We start from the raw sequence: 20,519 nt of genomic DNA, 5'->3' as shown, positions 1-20,519 counted from the left end.
GTGAAAGGATGGCTGGATTGGTGAAAGGGTAAATGGCTGAATAGGTGAGTGAATGGATGGATGGGATGAAGAGTGGATGGATAAGTGTACAGATGGATAGGGTGAAAGGGTGGATGGATGGATAATGGAGGATGAGTGAAAGGATGGATGAGGGGATGGATGAGTGAAATGATAGATGGAAGGATACATGATGGGTAGGTTTGCAAATGGTTGAATATGTTTGGAAATGGCTGGGCTTACTTATATACTATTGCGCGACCTCTGATGTGTCTGTAAAACGTACCTATTGTCCTGAAGTTTAGTCCTGAATTTTGACCTCCTATCCTGAATTTGTGTCCTGAATTTTGACCCTTTGTCCTGAATTTTTACACTCACCGTCCTGAATTTGGACCAATGCCAGTTGGTCACCCTACTTGTGCATTCAGAACTGATCATGCACACAACCAGAAGTGTCCCTGCTATTGTGATCATTGTGTTGATGAATGCTTCCACAATGTACATGATGCATTGAGGTCTGGCAGGTACGGCAGATGGGTATGACAGACATGTTAAGTCACATTAGATTTGTGGCTCTTGTAGCTCCATGTCTGCGCATGTCACTCGTTTAATCATTGTATCCACATTATTGTCACTTGGGTATTGTCACTGGAGAGGCCTGCCCTCTGTGTGTAGCTATTGGGCAGCCATGTAACCAGATGTGCCATGCAGCTTTCTGGCCATTGTTTTTTACCCATTACATCAATGATGTTTTGTGCTATGGCCATCTCATGATGCTTGTCATTGACCTATTGTTTTTAATCCTGAACTGGGAGGAGGCCAGATCTCCGACGTCAGGTGATTGTGCTTGAGGACATGGAGAATGAGGCAATCATCAGGAAATTCCGGTTGGACAGACCGACATTGAAGATCTTGTGTGATCTATTGGAGCCCCACCTGCAGCCTCGCCGTCACTATCCTACGGCATTCACACCCGCCCACAAGGTAATGGCAGCACTACACTTCTTTGCCACTGGTTCCTTCCAGGAGACCGTGGCTAACGCTGGGGGAATGTCGCAGCCCATGTTCAGCATGGTGCTGAGGGATGTACTCGAGGCCATGATGATCTATCGGAATCGCTACATCCATTTCCCCCGGGGACATGAATTGGCTGCCGTTAAGGGGGACTTCTATCCACTTGGGCACATCCCACATGTAGTCGGTGCGATAGATTGCACCCATGTGGCTCTGGTGGCACCGCAGGCGACGGAGCACATTTTTCGAAACCGGAAACACTACCACTCCATGAATGTGCAGGTGGTGTGCCTTGCAGACATGACAATTTCACATGTGTGTGCTAAGTATCCCGGTTCCGCACATGACTCTTTCATCATGAGGAACAGCATGGTGCCACGGGTGATGGAGAATCTGCATCCCGAACGTGCCTGGATTGTGGGTGAGTTACACAACTGCTATCGCGTGCTGTGTGTCACTGCCTTTACTGTGGCCATACAACATTGCAATGTGTATTTTTTTTTCCACAGGGGACTCGGCTTATCCCAGTAGGCCATGGCTGTTGAGCCCACTCCGTAATCCCCAGACACCTGCAGAGATCCGCTACAATGAGGCCCATGGCAGGACACGACGGGTAATTGAACGTACTTTTGGGCTGCTGAAGGCAAGGTTCCGGTGCCTTGACAGGACTGGAGGCGCACTTGCATACTCGCCTGGGAAGGTGTGCAAGATCGTTGTGGCATGCTGTATGCTACACAACCTGGCCATCCACAAGGGGGTCCCCCTGCTCCTGGATGACGGTGAGGAACCAAGGCCACAACCTGCTCAGGGACCTGAATCCAGTGATGAGGAGAGTGGAGAGGAGGAAGGAGTTGACCAACGGCAGCAGCTAATCCAACGCTACTTCACTTGAAGGTGTGTGACGAGTTACAACGTCTACATAGTCTAGTGTCTTAGCTTATCTTATGAATGGTTATGCGCAGATGTTCCCAATAGCCACATGTTCTGTCACCTATGTATGGGATTGTTGGAATGGACGTTACGTCCGGAGATGTATTATGGACGGCATTACAGCATTTCAGATAGACACTGTGTAGGGTACCTGTGATAATTAGGATATTTGTGGATCAGTGATCTGTGTGTGTTGCCACGATGAGACCAGTGACTGTAGTTCTGTTGTGTCTCCCTAGGTTCTCCAGCGTGTTCCTGCCCTGCATACTGTACATCATGTTTACATATCATGGACATAATCATCATTGTAAATTATGCACTAAAGAATTCACTACACAAAATCTGGATTGTAAGGTATTTTATTTACGGGGTGGACATGTGAATTGTGCGTGAATATTTACAGGAAGGTGGGGAATGAGCAGTGAGTTGACAGTCATGGTCGCTGAGATGCAAGAGTAGACACCACATGAATGTGGTGACCCAGTCCAACAGACAGGTGCCATTGCCAAGGCAATGTGGGGAAAGATAGTCCAAAAGAGTCAATGCAGTTGGGGAGAGGGTTGTCTTCAAGGCTGGCTCCGTGACTGGCGTGTGGCAGGTGCTTGGCTTCCAGAGACTCCCAGGCTCTTCTTTGGACGCCCCCTAGATCTTTTTGGCGGTGGGGGGCCTGCTGAATGGCCAGCGGCGTCAGAGGACTCGCCCCTCTCTGTTGGCGCAGGGGAGGATGGTGGACTGGCATCCTGCTGCACAACAGGAGGGGATGTCGGTGATGGTTGGGACACAGGCCTGTCCCTCTGCAACGCCACTTGCTGGTGGTGTTGGTGGCAGTGGCTGCGGTGGTGGTTGCGGTGGAGGCAGAGGCTGTGACAGCAGGGGTCTGCTGCGTTGTCGTTGCAGCAGAGGTGGTGGTGGGGAGGATGGGGGCCTGGGACCTCTGGGTGTGTGGAACACCGGATGTGCCGGGCTGGAGCTCATCGTCCATACTGTCCTGGGAGTCTGCATCTGTGAGTCCATGTGCCGGAGGTGTAGACTGGCTCTGCGGGTCGTTGGTGTTGTCCCCAGCAGTGAGTTCTTCATCACCTGTGGAGTAGATGGGGAGTGGTCAGTGTTTGTGTCATCTGTGTATCATCAGCTGTCTGTACACTAGTGCATTGTGCTGTCATCAGTTGTACAAATCATGGCAACATCGTGTTACATTACATAGTGGATAGGTAGATCATGGTGTCCTAAAGGTTGATTGTCTATGCATTTTGTACAATAGTAAATCGATTAATACACACACACTTCATGAAGATAAACGGTAGTTACATACCTGTAAGGTGAGCGTGCAGGGTATAATGGCTGACACTTTCTCCTGGGTGGGGCAGGCCTCCATGCTGCTGGGCTGTGGGACAAGGGGCATGCTGGGAGTAGTGAGACAGGCCTCCCTCCCTCCCTCCCACAAACACCCTCCAAGTGCAGATGGCTACCAACCTGTTAGTTTGTTTGTTAAACAGTGCAATGGCTGACACTTTCTCCTGGGTGGGGCAGGCCTCCATGCTGCTGGGCTGTGGGACAGGGGGCATGCTGGGAGTAGTGGTACAGGCCTCACCCCCACAAACACCCTCCAAGTGCAGATGGCTACCTACCTGTAAGTTTGTTTGTTACACAGTGCAATGGCTGACACTTTCTCCTGGGTGGGGCAGGCCTCCATGCTGCTGGGCTGTGGGACAAGGGGCATGCTGGGAGTAGTGAGACAGGCCTCCCTCCCTCCCTCGCACCCACAAACACCCTCCAAGTGCAGATGGCTACCAACCTGTTAGTTTGTTTGTTACACAGTGCAATGGCTGACACTTTCTCCTGGGTGGGGCAGGCCTCCATGCTGCTGGGCTGTGGGACAAGGGGCATGCTGGGAGTAGTGAGACAGGCCTCCCTCCCTCCCTCCCACAAACACCCTCCAAGTGCAGATGGCTACCAACCTGTTAGTTTGTTTGTTAAACAGTGCAATGGCTGACACTTTCTCCTGGGTGGGGCAGGCCTCCATGCTGCTGGGCTGTGGGACAGGGGGCATGCTGGGAGTAGTGGTACAGGCCTCACCCCCACAAACACCCTCCAAGTGCAGATGGCTACCTACCTGTAAGTTTGTTTGTTACACAGTGCAATGGCTGACACTTTCTCCTGGGTGGGGCAGGCCTCCATGCTGCTGGGCTGTGGGACAAGGGGCATGCTGGGAGTAGTGAGACAGGCCTCCCTCCCTCCCTCCCTCGCACCCACAAACACCCTCCAAGTGCAGATGGCTACCAACCTGTTAGTTTGTTTGTTAAACAGTGCAATGGCTGACACTTTCTCCTGGGTGGGGCAGGCCTCCATGCTGCTGGGCTGTGGGACAGGGGGCATGCTGGGAGTAGTGGTACAGGCCTCACCCCCACAAACACCCTCCAAGTGCAGATGGCTACCTACCTGTAAGTTTGTTTGTTACACAGTGCAATGGCTGACACTTTCTCCTGGGTGGGGCAGGCCTCCATGCTGCTGGGCTGTGGGACAAGGGGCATGCTGGGAGTAGTGAGACAGGCCTCCCTCCCTCCCTCGCACCCACAAACACCCTCCAAGTGCAGATGGCTACCAACCTGTTAGTTTGTTTGTTACACAGTGCAATGGCTGACACTTTCTCCTGGGTGGGGCAGGCCTCCATGCTGCTGGGCTGTGGGACAAGGGGCATGCTGGGAGTAGTGAGACAGGCCTCCCTCCCTCCCTCCCACAAACACCCTCCAAGTGCAGATGGCTACCAACCTGTTAGTTTGTTTGTTAAACAGTGCAATGGCTGACACTTTCTCCTGGGTGGGGCAGGCCTCCATGCTGCTGGGCTGTGGGACAGGGGGCATGCTGGGAGTAGTGGTACAGGCCTCACCCCCACAAACACCCTCCAAGTGCAGATGGCTACCTACCTGTAAGTTTGTTTGTTACACAGTGCAATGGCTGACACTTTCTCCTGGGTGGGGCAGGCCTCCATGCTGCTGGGCTGTGGGACAGGGGGCATGCTGGGAGTAGTGGTACAGGCCTCACCCCCACAAACACCCTCCAAGTGCAGATGGCTACCTACCTGTAAGTTTGTTTGTTACACAGTGCAATGGCTGACACTTTCTCCTGGGTGGGGCAGGCCTCCATGCTGCTGGGCTGTGGGACAGGGGGCATGCTGGGAGTAGTGGTACAGGCCTCACCCCCACAAACACCCTCCAAGTGCAGATGGCTACCTACCTGTAAGTTTGTTTGTTACACAGTGCAATGGCTGACACTTTCTCCTGGGTGGGGCAGGCCTCCATGCTGCTGGGCTGTGGGACAAGGGGCATGCTGGGAGTAGTGAGACAGGCCTCCCTCCCTCCCTCCCTCGCACCCACAAACACCCTCCAAGTGCAGATGGCTACCTACCTGTAAGTTTGTTTGTTACACAGTGCAATGGCTGACACTTTCTCCTGGGTGGGGCAGGCCTCCATGCTGCTGGGCTGTGGGACAGGGGCTATGGTGGGAGTTGTTGTACTGACATTCCGGCCCCATACAGGCCTCCTCAGCAGAATGGCTGGCTACATCTTGTTTAGGGATGGACAGTGTATTGGTGGTTGGGTATTGCCAGGAGGTAAAAGTCAATGTGGTTGTCTGTACTTACCAGCCTCCGCTCCCCCGGCTACTCCTGTGTAACTCTCAGGTAGCAGGATACCAAGCACCTTCTCCTCCCATGGTGTGAATGTCTTCATTGGGACGGGAGGGCCACTGCCAGTCAAGTTTGCCACAGTCCAGTTCTTGCTCCTCTTCTCCTTGACAACCCTCTTGAGATCATGCCACCGCTTCATGATCTCCTTCTTGGATCTTGGGGTGGTCCCAACTGCATTAACCCTTTGGACAATCCTTTCCCACATTTGTGCCCTGGTGGCTAATGGTGTCTGTTGGACTAGGTTCCCAAATAGTTGTGGTTCTACTCTCACAATCTCGTTGGCCATGACTGTCAACTCACTCTCTGTGAATTTGGGCATTTTTTGTGAGGTCATGGTGTGGGGGTGTTGAGGTGTTTGTGGGTGCAGGGGTGTGTGGGTGCAAGGGTGTGGTGATGAGGTGTGTTCTGTGCTGGGGGTTTGATTGTGATGGTGTGATGGTGGTGTTGATGGTGGTGGTGGGTGTTGTGTGCGATTTTGCCTCTCTCAGATGTGGTGTGTGGCCTTCTGTTCTGGGAAGATGCAAAGGATTGTGGTGAGTGGAGGGTGTGGATTTGTACTCAGCTGTGTGGGTGTGTCCAATTGGATAGTGGTTGTCAGGTGTGTAGTGGGTGTGGTTATGTAGTATTGTGTATTTCTTTGCCATTTCTGTATCTGTGTGTGTGTGTTGTATGTATTTGTTGCTGGGCTACTTTGTTTATGCAGTATTTTGCATCGCTGCGGTGCTTTGACATCGACCGCGATGGATTTCGTGTTCGTCCGCTACGGTGACTTTGCTGGTGCTTGTCCGTCATTTCTCCCATGCAATCCTGCCTTCGACCGCGGCGGTCGGTGCCTGCCGGTCCGCCCGCGCCACCCTCGGGGATATCGTAATTTCCTGTGCGGTGTCTCCGCTTTCCCTGTGGGCGGTGTTGTATTTCCAGCTGCTTTTCCGACCGCCGCGGTCGGAGTTTTGTCATCACCGCACACGTCGGGCGGTTTCATTTTCACCGCTACCGCCGCGGTCGGTCTCTAGTGGCGGTCGATCCTAATTTGTCTGCCGGTTGCACCGCCTCCATGGCGGGCGGTTGTTTCCCGCATCCATGGCGGGCGGGGTGGTTTTCCGCCCGCTATCCTAATGGGGCCCTATTGTTTAGTTTTGTGAGGTATAGGGTAGGAAGGTAAGTAAGTTATAATAAATATGAAAAGAGTTTAAAAAACAAACAACACATCTGTTATTTATTTTGTTATTTTAAAAGTGTGTTTCGTTTTTTAATTGTAAATGTCATTATATTTGTTTATTGTTATGATTGTTAGACTCTAGTGTGGTATTTTAACTATAATATTTTTTTGACTTACAATATGTATTAAACAATGTAATAAATATGTAATACAATATATATATATATATATATATATATATATATATATATATATATATATATATATATATATATATATATAAATATAATATATATATATATATATTATATATTATATAATATATATATATATTATATTATATAAATATATATATTATATTATATATATATATATATATTATATTATATAAATATATATATTATATTATATATATATATATATTATATTATAAATATATATATATATATATATATATATATATATATATATATATATATATATATATATATATATATATTCAATGAAAAAACATTGGTTTCAGGGACATTATAATTACAAATTAGCATTTAGAAAACCTTTGAAATTCACTGGATAAACTATAGATTCAGGGACGTTATAGTTAGTTCGACATTTCTCTCATACAAAACCATTGAAATTTGAGATGTCATCAGTGATGTCACTGACCATGTCATGAATGATGTAATAATGATGTCATCAGCAGTGCATTGCAGGGGTGCGAGTTATAGTCAGCTCAACTAACTATAACAGCGGAATTTCAATGGTTTTGTATGAGAGAAATGTCCAACTAATTATAACGTCCCTGAAACCTCTGGATTTTTCAGTGAATTTCAATGGTTTTTTAAATGCTAATTTCTAATTATTGTCTTCTTTAAACCTATAGTTTTTCAGTGATTTAAAATTATCACTCCATTCTCAACCTAGTGAAAACAGATGATATCCCCAGTTTTCCAGCAATAGCTGCCACAAAAACAAATCGCCACAAATGAGAGCAACAACTAACGGTAATAATATGCAGAGTAGACGTTCCCGTGCAAAAATAACACAAAAACACCACTTCCTGATATTTACAACGAGCAGCCAAATCTGGGGTTCGATCCAAAAACAGGCAATACGCCGCGTTAGCAGTAGGAATATAACATTTGCCTTTTACTGGTGTAAACCAGGACGACTACCTACAATGTGAAAGGAAGCCCAGCAGAGAATCACATCTGAAGACCAACACATATCATAGAGTTAATGATCATGTAGCTCAGACACCCATGAAGGCCACAACACCCACTGCCACCAGCCTCAGGACGTCCCAACCGGACCACCCCCCTCCCTACTACCACTGAGGCAATGCAAAACAGGACAGCGGACCTTCCAAAAATGGCATGGTCCCTCAGCCACACAATACTTGAATGTTGGCAGATATGGCAACCAAGTATGTGTGAAGGATGCAAGTCACCCATCAATAAAATAATGCACACAATACCAAGTGTAGTGGTGGTGTGATGTGCTGGACAGACCTCACTATACAGAGCACAGACCTCTCCATGTGTACATATACTGCTGGTGCTTGTAGTGTTGCGCACAATAGACGCAACCATGTTACCTCAGGCAGTGGGGAAGATCTCTGTCATGTAACTGTGTTGTCCCCTCCTGGAAGCGGAAGCGCAGTGGGCTGGTCCAATGTAAGCAACTCCAGCATGGTTGTGTGAAGGTCAATGAGTCTGCCAGAGCGGCAGTCCTCACCCTGCCACGTGGCTGCCACCATGATCGTGAGCCTCCTCGACACAGGCCCCCTGCAAACCTAGCGGCACAGCATCGCAGACTTGTGTCTGTACAGACTACTGCCTTTGATTTACACTGCAGACAGCAGGGCTCACAATTCAGATGGAGTGGTGATTGCAGATGACCCAGTCCAGTAAGCAAGACACATTGCTCCCAGTGTGGCCCCCCGGACCACGCTTCAGCGCAGGGTGCCCACACGCTGACTGCTTCAGGTGCCATTACTCACTGCACCATAAGTCTTCGCCACGTGGCCTTATTAAGGCAGAATTCAATAGACATAAGACATTTCTCCAAGTGCGCCCCCGACACTGCATCATCGCAGAGTACATACACGCTGAGCGCCAAAGGTACTACTAACTCAGTGCACCATAAGTCTTTGTCACGTGGCCTTTTTAAGGCAGAATTCATTAGACAAAAGACATTGCTCCCAGTGCAGCACGCCCGGGCCACGCATCATCACAGGGTGCCCATACGCTGATTGCTTCAGGTGCCACTAACTCAGTGCACCATTTATCATCGCTGGTTGCACACACGCTGAATTGCCAGTACTGTGCAGATTTACTCAACACCACGTGGCTGTGCCACCTTGCTCACCGCTGCCTCCTGTCTACACTGCGGTCATCAGAGCTCAAAATTAAAATTTAATTTTCAGTCAACAATTACAGAGTGGAGTAGGCAACTAACTACAATGTCCCTCATACCTACATAATATCCTTTTAGTAAACTTGCTTCAAGAACTCTTTGATATCAATTATAGCATTGTCGCAGGGTGCATACACACTGAGTGCTTCAGGAGCCACTAACTCAGTGCAGCACACCTCATGGACCCTTTATGATACAATATTTTGTTATTTTCAACAAAATAGATTAGTGCATGCAGTTGATACCTGTGGTCGTTCTTATAAAGTGAAAAATGTCTCTCCAATTGAAAAAGAAAAGATAGTGACTAGAAATGTTGAACAAGTAATAGCTGAGGAACTTCAAGGGAGACATACCCAGGCTCCAGTGTTTACAGGGTTTAAAGTAGTATACATCAACAATCTATTGAGTTTTTACTAAATTTCCTAAGACAATATAAAAAAAACTGTGAAACAGAAGATTGAGATATTACAAGAACTAGGGGCATATTATCAAGGGGGTTTACCTCCGCTTTTTTGGCTTTAAAAGCCAAGAAAGCGGAGATAAAATTATCTCCCTATTACCTAGCTGTCGCTAACACCAGTTAGCGACAGCTAGTAGGAGATAGCGACCATCTTGGGCCCCACTTTGCATGTCAGTGATATTTATCACTAATAACATGCAAAGTGGGCGTGCCAGGATGTTAGCGACTGGAAACAGTCGCTAACATCGCTATCTCCTATTACCAACTTATGGAGATATTTGCGCTAAGCGCGAATATCTCCAAAAGCTAACACCTGCCCTGAGCAGTTCTTAGCCATGTTATCCAATGAGAGGTGGATAACATGGCTAAGAGCATTAGCTCGGTAATGCATGAATATCGCGGACTTTTCAGCGATATTCATGCATTGCGGCTGTTTTATATCGCATTTGCGATAAACCTTGGTAATACCAAGGTTTATCTGCGATAAAAATCGCCGCAGCTCAGCGGTAATTTATTGTCTCTAACCAAGCAATAGTGATAATTATCGCTATTGCTTGGTAATATGCAACTTTACCCTTCCAAAGTGAGAAAGTTGAAAGGTCATTCTCTGGCTTGTCTTTCTAGGAAAGTGTGTCAAAGTCATTTTCATCATTTAACAATGTTAGCAGTACATCATTCCGAAATGCAAAAGTTAGTTAGAAGATTATACTATGTGAAAACTCCTGCATTTTGTCTAAATGAAATTTGTACATCTCTTTTGCATGGTTCAGTGTTGGATGTAAAACAAGTTTGTGATGATATAGAGATAGGTTTCTTTGCTAGTCAAGAGCAGTGTGCAGAAAATAAAAGTTTGCTAAGTGTACGTGTTGAAGAAGAGATGGAAGATAGTACTGGTGTGAAGTTTGAAAAAGAAATAACAAAGTTGAAAGTAGTTTCTGGTGAAAATCCCAACTAAGGGTCTCATTAGGATGGCGGACGGACCTGCGTCCGTCCGCCACCCCGAGGTGGAGGGACCGTCCGCAGGGGCAGCGACGGTCCCTCCGGTGCAAGTAGGATGTGACCGCCACCCTGGCGGTCACATCCTGGATCTTTAACCTTACGGCGGGTGCTGCTTGAAGCAGCACCCGCCGCAAGGTTAAAAAAAGCATGTTTTACATTTACATGCACAAAGCGGCAGGCACCACGCAGGTCTGCCGCTTTGTGCATGTAAATGCAGGGGGGTACCATAGGTAACCCCCATGTGCATCACCCATCCCTCCTTCACCCTGGGGGCCCGCAACGGGCCCCTAAAGAAAAGACTGTATGCCTTTTCATGGCGGCATTACCGCCGCGGAAAGGCATGTCCCAATGCAAATCCTAATATGGCTGGCGGTGTTTGATAGACATATTAGAGCTTTTCCGCCGCAGTCGGAAGGCGACTGCGGCGGAAAAACGGCGGACGGTCTTCCCGACTGCCGATGACCCCCCAGCCATCCTAATCTGGCGGGGGTCTTTAGAATCACCGCAGCGGTGAATCCGCATCCTCCGGGCCGGTGGTGGCTTCTGCCAGGCCGGAGAATGCGGATTCACCGCAATCCTAATCGGCCCCTATGTTTGTATTTGTTCTCGACGTACTCATTATAAAATTCAAACTAGGAATGTAGATGTGTTTTTAAAAAAGTGAAAAGGAAAACAATGATTATCTGTTTGTGGAAGGTCGTTTTGAGTTACGTACTGTACAATGTATTTGTAAATATTGTTACAATAAATTAGAAGAAAACAAAATGCCAGCTAGAGCTGTCCATAATGACTTAGAATTAGTTGCTATACCTCCTAAACTTACAGATTTGAATACATATGAGGCCTTCATTATACATTCTGTGCACCCCTTTCAAGCTATAATTCGTATGCAGCCTAAAACAGGTAAGCTGCCTCCAACAGATCTAAAAAGAAGTTCAAAAGGAAGAGTTGTCTATTTACCTTTAGATTTTAAGAAAAATGCTGAAACTGTTGGTGTAGAAAGAGAGGATATTGAACCTGTAGTCACTTTTGTTAATGGTGTACCCACAAAGAGTCAGTAAATATGGCCAGCACAGATGTGTAACTTCAAGTAAGAGAGAGACTGCACGGAGCACTTTAGACTTTTAAAGCATTTTATAGCAATTAGAACATTTTTAAACTACTACAGCGAGCGTTTTAATGAGGGATTTGTAATAAGGTGAAGCTGTTAAACACGCACTGTACCTTTTAGATTAGACTCCTCGGTCTACCACATAAAGACGCATGCAGCGGGCGCGCCAAAGGCAAGCCTGTATGCCCCTTCCGCGGCCTCCCGAGGCCAGTGGCCAGTACCTCTTGTCTATCACAATCAGATATTCTACAGTACTCTTCGGCTCAACTGTATCAACTTCGGACCCCTGTGAAAGACCTATGCCTACTTTCTATTAATTGCGGGTACGGCCACGTACAGTGTAATAACTATACCTATGATTCATTTGATGTTGGGCAACCACATACTTTGGTGTCTACAATGAATTGGAACAGTTATAAAATGTTCCTCCTCAACTGTAGATCGTTGCCAAAACATGCATTAGAAATTAACCTTCTTCTGAATGTAGAACAGCCAGATGTTTTATTTCTTACTGAAACGTGGCTCCATAGTGACTCTGAGCCAGATTTGGTGCAAACCTTGCCACTTGGTTACCACAAGCTGAGGAAGGACAGGGAGTTGAGGAAAGGAGGAGGTATTGCTACTATTTTAAAAGAACAGATAAAGGGGCGTATGGGTTTGGATGTTATATTGGACTGCGAAAGCCTACCTGTTTCGATTTCCTTCTCATCAACCCTTACCCTTGCTGGAATTCCTATTTATCGCCCACCTGGCCCTGGCGGGCAATTTGATTAAAATACGGAAAAAAACTAGTGTACAGAGAATCTATAAAAATGTATCATTCAGAAATAAAGAGAGCGCAAGGTCTTTATTTTTGCTAATGCGCCCAGGTACATTTTCCAAATTGCAAAAAAACTGACCAAGCGTCCTTTACCTGAGTTACCTCGGAAGACCTCTCAATCTCGTAACAAATTAGCGAAGTTTTTTAACATTAAAAATTGTGGACATATATATCACATTCCCTCATTATTTACGTACAGATAAGTTAGATCAGGAATTGACCACCTCTGGGGACTCTACCCCGCAGTTGGAGGCTTTCCCAATTTTAGATATGCCAACTCTATCCCAACTTTTTAGCCAGGGTAAGACTGTCTCTCTGTTCGACCCGGCCTGCTACATATGCTTCGCAAATCAGAGGATGCCGTTCTTCCAGTTCTTATGGAGGTGCTAAACTCCTTCATATTAAGTGGTCAAGTGCCTCTGCCATGGAAACATGCCTTGGTAAGAGCCCCTTTAAAGAAACCCAACCTCGACCCAGAATCTTGGAGTAACTATCGCCCAGTCTCACTTCTCCCGGGGTCTAGTAAAATACTGGAGAAACATGTTAATAGAACTCTCTCAGAACATCTAGAAAAACATGGGACGGAACCTGCACTGCTACCAGTAGTAGAAAAATCAAGGAAGATCCTTGACCAGGAGGGTGTAGTGGCAGTCATCTTACTTGACCTGAGCTCCGCTTTTGATACTGTCAATTATAACATCTTATTTGACAGACTTAGAATGGTAGGAGTATCAAGCAAGGCTCTGTCTTGGATCAAATCCTTCCTGAAGGCTAGAGTATTGCAGGTATTTGAGGGCCAATGTACCTTTGAGCGTGTGCCACTAACATGTGGAGTGCCGCAGGGCTCATCATGAAGTCCCATGCCATTTAATGTGTATCTGAAGCCGCTTGCTGAGCTAGTTCTCCCTTTTGGGATTCAGATCATTACGTATGCAGACGATACACAGTTAGTGGTAGCACAACAGCGCCCAAAGAAGACGCCAGCAGACTTGGGACCTTGTATGGAAACAGCTGCTAGGTGGATGGTCCAGTCATGCCTTAAACTTAATGGTGATAAAACTGATCTAATGATCTTGGGTTCGCCACCTCCATATCACCAATAGTGAATGGGCCTAACAGCCTCGGCCCTCTACCAGTGCCTAAAGACCAGATTAAAAGCTTGGAAGTCTGGTTGGACAAGAGTCTTAGTTTCAACCATCAAGCAGTCAAGCTAGTTGCTTCATGTTTTGGTTTACTTCGAATGCTGAGAAAAATCCTTCCACTGCTCCTAGCTTTGGCTCAGAGAGTGATGGCCAGGCACTGGTGCTGTTTCGGCTGGACCATAGCAATCCTCTCTACCTCGGTGCCACAAAAGTCACAATTAGGAAACCACAGGTAGTGCAGAATTGTGCAGCGAGGTTACTGTTTCATATTCCCAGATCCCAATCAGCCAAGCATGCATTAAAACAACTGCACTGGCTCCCAATAAACGACTGGTGAAGTTTAAATCCCTGTGTATAGCGCATAAAACTCTCTGGGGGACCAGCCCAAAGATAAACGAGCCTCATCACATTGGATCGGCCACCAAGATGCCTCCGGTCTGCCAGCTTGTCTATAGCAACTGTTCCTAAAATCAGAAGAGCACGGTCAGGTGGCTGTCCCTTCGCATTCAATGTGTCGAGATTGTGGATTGCCCTGCCCATCCAGCTGCATACAACTGTTCATCATCTGTTCTTTTGGAGGCAGCTGAAGACCTGGCTCTTCCAGAATCTGGCTTAAACCACCTATCTCTCTTGCTTGTTGTTGCTAGCTCAGGGATGCCTAAGGGTAGCCAGGCGCTCTACAAATGATAATTAGTAATAATAATAATAATGTCACGAAAGTCCAAAAGCCTACATTATATCTGATGTAAAACAATGTTTACTGTAAAATTGTAAATGTAGAAGAAAAAGAAATGACTTTAGAGGATGAAACACATTTTTCAAGTGGACAAGTAAAAAAAGTGCACAATTCAAGAAAAGAAGTAATTTATGAACATTATACTATACACCGTCTACATTCAAAAGAACTGATAGGAGATACTATTAAATTGTTCCAGATGAGAAAAGCAAAAGGAACTCCCATGAGTGTGTGGGAAACAGGTTTGGAAGCTCATTGTTTTCCACACCTGTTCCCTACTTGAAAAGGTGGATGATATAATGAACGACCAGTTCAGATTCTAGCTTCAGAATACCGTACTTTACAACTGTACTCAGTAGAACCAAGATTTCCTCTTTGAATTCCATAAATGATTCATATTTTTTTCCATACACCTACCCTGCGGTCAGCAGAGCTCACAATTTATATTGAGACAAGATTAATTCATTACAGAGAGAATTGTCCTCTATGTCCTCAAACTTTATCAAGAGGAAGTGACTAAAAACATGTGACTAAAAACATTCTGCGATGTCTGTGCTGACTACTGCCTTCGATGTACACTACAGACAGCAAGGCTCATAATCAACATTGAGTCGCGATTGCAGATAACGCAGTCCAGTAGGCAACAGGCATTGCTTCTAGTGTGGCTCGCCCGCACCACGCATTGCTGGTTGCACAGAGGCTAAATGCTTCTGATGCCTCTATCTCAGTGCAGCACAACTCATGGACCCTTTATGATACAATATTTTGTGTATAATTTCACATCTGCTGCCCTACCTCAGTGTACCACAAGTCATGAACCCTTTACGATAGAATCTTTTCTGTATTATTTCACATATCGTGCCCTTACTTTAGTGCAGCACAAATCATTGACCCTTTATGATTGAATCTCTGTGTCTGATCCAATGATTACTGTTGTACTTGTGGCCAGCACCAACCATTCCCTGAGGGTTGGCTTGCAATCACCCCTCATGCATCCAGCACAGACTTCACTGGACATGTGACCCTGGTAATGAAAAGGAGTCAAGCGCACGTGTCCGTACCCGGTTCCACTATCTATCTGTGTCCGTGTGTTCATTATGTATGCAACATGCTGCCCCTGTGCCCTACCACTTTACATAGTGCTCTGGACAGCGTATGCAACCATATTACCTTTGACAGTCCGGGGAAAACTTAAGTTATGTAACTTTGTCTCAGTCATTGTACAAGTACGTACTTAGAGATTGGATCATTAGAGTACTGCAAGGAGAGTGTATACTGAATTTATAAGTGCCTGGGGATTGGCGGAGTGATTGTATAAGTACATATGTTGGCGCAGCCTAACTCTGACAACAAGCTTGTCTCTAATTGGCTGCCCTCCATGTGCCGAAAACTGAAACTTCAACTTTCCATTTCTCTGTACTGCTACAGCTGCAACACTCCACTGAATGTGCAATAAACTTTCATATCCACACAGATGTTTCATGTCCACCATCTTTCGTGCCGAAAACTGAAACTTCAACTTTCCATTTCTCTGTACTGCTACAGCTGCAACACTCCACTGAATGTGCAATAAACTTTCATATCCACACAGATGTTTCATGTCCACCATCTTTCCTGTGTGGAACTAGGGAAGAATGTAGGGTCAGTGATTCCCCGTACCTTCCATGTTGGCCATGTTGTGGCTCACAGAGTGACAATTTGACTTTTGCAACCTGGGTGACGCAGCACTCCAACACGGACACCCGCATCCAGTGTTGTTAGATTTTTAAAGCTTTCTACAGCCCAAAGCCAACCAAAAAGTAGTCCAAAGTAGCCCAATATTGCTACTTTAAGGAAGGAGTGGCAAGGACAGCGTCAAGCAGGCGGTGAATGCATTGGAATTGATGTTGCAGCAGGCTGCCAAGGAAATATTTGTCTAATAAAGCGCTTTAACATACTACTTTGCTGGAGCGTTGTATATACATTTATAATCTGGCAACTAGCACAAACCAAAATTTTACAGCAAAACCGGGAAAAATATAGCCCAATTGTGTGTGATCTAGCCCAATCTGGCAACACTGCTCATATAAATTGATTCCTCATAGAGCTCACGACGGAGCCACGCCCATAGCTCCGCAGTAATTCGCCACAGCCTCACGCTGGACTGGCATACACAAGGCCAGCCCACTCCGCTTACGCTTACAGAGAAGGACTACAACGCTACATGGCCCAGATTTTCATTGTAGTGATCTGCTGGTCACAGGTCTAGTTGTTAGTATGCCACTGCCACAGCCACTCCCTCACAGCTGGTATACACCCATACCACACCCAACCAGCACAGGCATCACAGAACATGTGACCACTAATAAAAAAGACCGGGCGCACATGCTCTACATCATTTTAAAGTTGCTCACACTGCGGCCGGCACAGTTATACTGCCACGGTGATGGCTCGTCCTGGCGTTTAATGCTTACATAGCACTTCTTCAAAAGGTAAACGACTTGCGCAGAATTGAACAGGCTTTATTTTCACCAAGCACTCGTCAGGGATGGACTGAATCGTTGAGGCGGATTGCTGTTCCTTCACTGCCGTCCCCACAAAACAAAGCGCCAATACTTTACCTTTCTGTTGAGGCTCCATAACTCCATGCAAACTTGATGTTTTAGATTTTAGCGGCTTTTGCCTGAGTCGCAAGGAGAGACCAGCTGTAGATTACAGCCCGTGCTGCAGCGCCAACCGACGAGGCAACTAGGAGCAGAGTGTGGTGTTTTAGCAGCAGAACTGACTTCACAACCCACTTGGGATTTCAATAATAGTACCGAGGATTGAACCGACGGCTCACTGCAGTATAATTCAGGTGCTACATGAACCATCAGGCCACACTAATGGCCACGCCCTCTGGGGCTGAAACAAACAAATTTAAAGGAGTGCTTGCTGAAAATAAAGCCTGTTCAATTCTGCGCAGGTTGTTTACCCTTTGAAGAAGTGCTGTGTAAGTATGAAACGCGTCAGGGATGGACTGAATCATGTGAGGCGGCGTGCTGTTCCTTCACTGCAATCCCCACAAAATAAAGCGCCAATACTTTACCTTTCTGTTTGAGGTTCCCTTACTCCAGGCAAACTTGATGTTCTGTAAATATATAAATAGTAAGTAGCAGTAATTTGAAAGTGCATCCATCCAGGATATATGGACTGCATCTCCCATAAGCAAAATGCGTGTTTTCATACAGGGAGATGGTAGACGTTGTGCACTTTACTGCTGGCCCCTGATGAGGAAAATAAATTTCCGAAACGCGTCGGGCCTATTTCAAACACGCAACTGCTCATACCAACTAACGCCTTGGGGAAGGCGCACGCAGGCTCGGGTGCTACCCGCTACTTGGACAACCCCACGGAGCGGAATATATGCGCCGAGAACAGTGCCTGTCTACCCTTCGAAAATCATTGCTGCTGAAGAAAGGAGGTAATCCTGAAACGCGTCCAGCGCCCTGACCCTCGGATGTTCCTTTGTGGTGTCTGTCTGACAGCAAGATGCAAAGCTCATTTATTAAAAACGAGATAGAATACTTCCTGTGGCCTCGATTTAAAAGTTTGGTTCCTGTTTGAATTAATGTTTGACGGCCTGCCAGGGTCGTGAATTGGGGCCCACTGCTGCTGCGGACTCGCTCAAATACCAGAAGGTGTTTGTTTAAGAGAGGAAGTCAGGCTGAACACTTACAGGGAGTTGCCAGCCTGGGAATCGTTTTTGCATCTACAAAGCAGGGATGACATCATGCCATAATTGCGCATCATCCCACTGTGGAAACAATTATTTCGGAAACTAAGACATTTAAGCACACCCACATGGGGAATATATTTGGCTGCACTACGGCTCCCAGAAAGCCGAAAACGAACCACGCCCATGAGGCAGTCTTCAATAAAAGTGCGCCGAGAACAGTGCCTGTCTACCCTTCGAAAATCATTGCTGCTGAAGAAAGGAGGTAATCCTGAAACGCGTCCAGCGCCCTGACCCTCGGATGTTCCTTTGTGGTGTCTGTCTGACAGCAAGATGCAAAGCTCATTTATTAAAAACGAGATAGAATACTTCCTGTGGCCTCGATTTAAAAGTTTGGTTCCTGTTTGAATTAATATATATATATATATATATATATATATATATATATATATATATATATATATATATACAAACACCAATCTTTGGCGTGTCCGAGCCTCTCATGACGGCGGGCACTCGGCGGGGTCGCCAACCCCTAAAATTCACAAACCTCCACTTAATAACTCCTTATAATATAAATTTCAATTATTATTTTGTGAGCCCTATGCAGGACACCTACTGCCCAATCACCACCTTAAAGTGAGTATGTAGCGTGGGGTCAGTGCTACATCTACAGTGATGTCAAGCCAAGCCGTTTGTCCAGACAAGGGTCAATCTGCAAACAATTCCAGTAATCTCTTCTCCCCCTAAGGCTTATGACAAGCAACTCTACTGTCCTCGGGAATTGAAGACTATAACCAACTCCCACAGGCTACTTAACAGTTCCTACTGCACTATATGGCAACTAAAGACCACCAGGCAATATGGAGAAAAATTATCCCAGGCAATCCAAGCTACCATTTGAGAATAAGCGCCGAACTTGCAAAACAGACTTCTGCCTCGAGCCTCACACAGAATCAACTTCCAGGGACAGCGGGGAGAAACAAGATGATGATTTGCACACCATACTGCTGGATGTTCGCTCCAAAATAAAAAATAGAGAATAAAATTGATGTACTTACCTCCAGACTAGGTTAAAAAGCAAGTCGACTCTCACGAGCTCATCTGGATACACTGGAAAATAAATCCTCAGATGTACATGACTTCCACGTTGAGTCGAGAGAGCACATCCTACAAATGGGAAAAGTCCACGCAGTAATAAAGGCCAAAAATGAAGATTTAGAGGCGCGCTACTGGTGCAATAATCTGAGAATTACCGGCTTGCCTGAGACAGCTGCCATACCAAAAATGGAACCCTAAATTGAAACATTGTGCGAAACCTGTTTGGCTCAGTGCTGTCTCCTGTGCTTATCGCAAAGAGCGCGCACTTCTGATTGGGGCCTAAACCGCCTGTGAGAGCTGATCTGTGGCCTATAATAGCACAACTATTTAATTACCGGGACCGGGATGCAGTGCTGAGGGACACCAGGGACCAAGGCTCAATTAACCACCAGGGTAATACCCTCTCCTTCTTCCCAGACTACAAGCCACTGGTGCAGGCTGCACGCAAAGAATTCTTGCTGACAAAGCGCATCCTACAGCGGGACTATATCCAGTATGCCATACTAAACCCAGCAAAGCTAAAAATCATACATGATGGGCAACCTCACTTCATCACTGATGCCAAAGCAGCATTAAAATTCACCAAGCACATAAGCGCCCAAAAGTAGTCCCCCGTTCGTCTCAGCAAACCGGAACCGAGCAGGCACTAAGTGACAATGACTAAATACACGATAATCCGTCTTCCGGCGCCTCTCCAAGCTGATATGCGCTACCAGTAGATATGTCTTGCCAATAGTCCTCATAAATGTGTGCACGTTTTTCGCCAGAGGAAGATAGGTAACTTGTAAAACGAATCTACCTTCAGTCAGTCAGTCAGTCAGTCAGTCAGTCAGTCTGACTGACTGACTGACTGAATCTACCTGTAGCTCAGTTGTTTAAAGATTCTGTGAACTCTTAGCACGACCCAGCCACCCTGCCACAAGGTAGTGTTGTGTGCCAGTGACCCAGTCTCCACCAGGAGAACTCCCATGTTTCCTGATGCTTGTTTGTATGGGGTAAATACAGGGAGGAGGACAGGTAATGTAACACAACCTAGTTGTGGGGTTGATGTGGGTGGGGGATGGGACAGGATAGTTATTACGTTCTTGGGGTGGGGGAGTTAACTTCGCCATAATCTGCTGCGATAGACCACAAGTCAGTGAATCCAAACAAGATATACAGTTTAAACTATAGTTTATGTCAAAGTGATTAAATGTCCATCCCATTGTGTACGGCAATGCAGCGAGCAGCTCTCCATACAATACAGTAACAGG

General features: G+C 46.4%; 1 long non-coding RNA gene across 1 annotated transcript; it reads left to right on the top strand.

Annotated features, from left to right (window-relative positions):
• Nucleotides 1-1,048: 1,048 nt before the first annotated feature.
• On the top strand, nt 1,049-2,302 carry LOC147702944 (uncharacterized). Its single transcript, XR_015297262.1, has 3 exons — nt 1,049-1,432; nt 1,521-1,905; nt 2,181-2,302. It is a non-coding gene; the product is annotated as an uncharacterized LOC147702944 (long non-coding RNA).
• The last annotated feature ends 18,217 nt before the right edge of the window (nt 2,303-20,519 follow it).

This window comes from Lissotriton vulgaris, chromosome 7 (genome assembly GCF_964263255.1).
Source record: "Lissotriton vulgaris chromosome 7, aLisVul1.2, whole genome shotgun sequence".
NCBI lineage: Eukaryota > Metazoa > Chordata > Amphibia > Caudata > Salamandridae > Lissotriton > Lissotriton vulgaris.
The sequence above is the reverse complement of the archived record's forward strand: the minus strand, read 5'-3'. Positions and strand labels throughout refer to the sequence as shown.